This window comes from Hippoglossus hippoglossus, chromosome 20, assembly GCF_009819705.1.
Source record: "Hippoglossus hippoglossus isolate fHipHip1 chromosome 20, fHipHip1.pri, whole genome shotgun sequence".
Classification (NCBI taxonomy): Eukaryota; Metazoa; Chordata; class Actinopteri; order Pleuronectiformes; family Pleuronectidae; genus Hippoglossus; species Hippoglossus hippoglossus.
Window position 1 is genome coordinate 2957376 of NC_047170.1, and position 269 is coordinate 2957644.

Consider the following 269-nt stretch of genomic DNA (forward strand, 5'->3'; position numbering starts at 1 on the left):
AAAGACCCATGTTCCCCCCAGGAGCGAACATAGCAAAGTGACAAAGATACTGCGAACACAAGTTTCCTAAAAACAATGATACAGCTTCAACTTGGCCTAAAAAGGTGTTCAGACCAGAGACTGTAAAAAAATCATGAGTCAGTCTCAGCTGTCAATCATCTCGTTTCACTTTGTTGTTTTAGCATCAAATAACTAATTAAAACCACACTCATCAGAAACATGAGCACTTGAACATACATCAGTGTTTTAAGAACTACATAAAATGACAG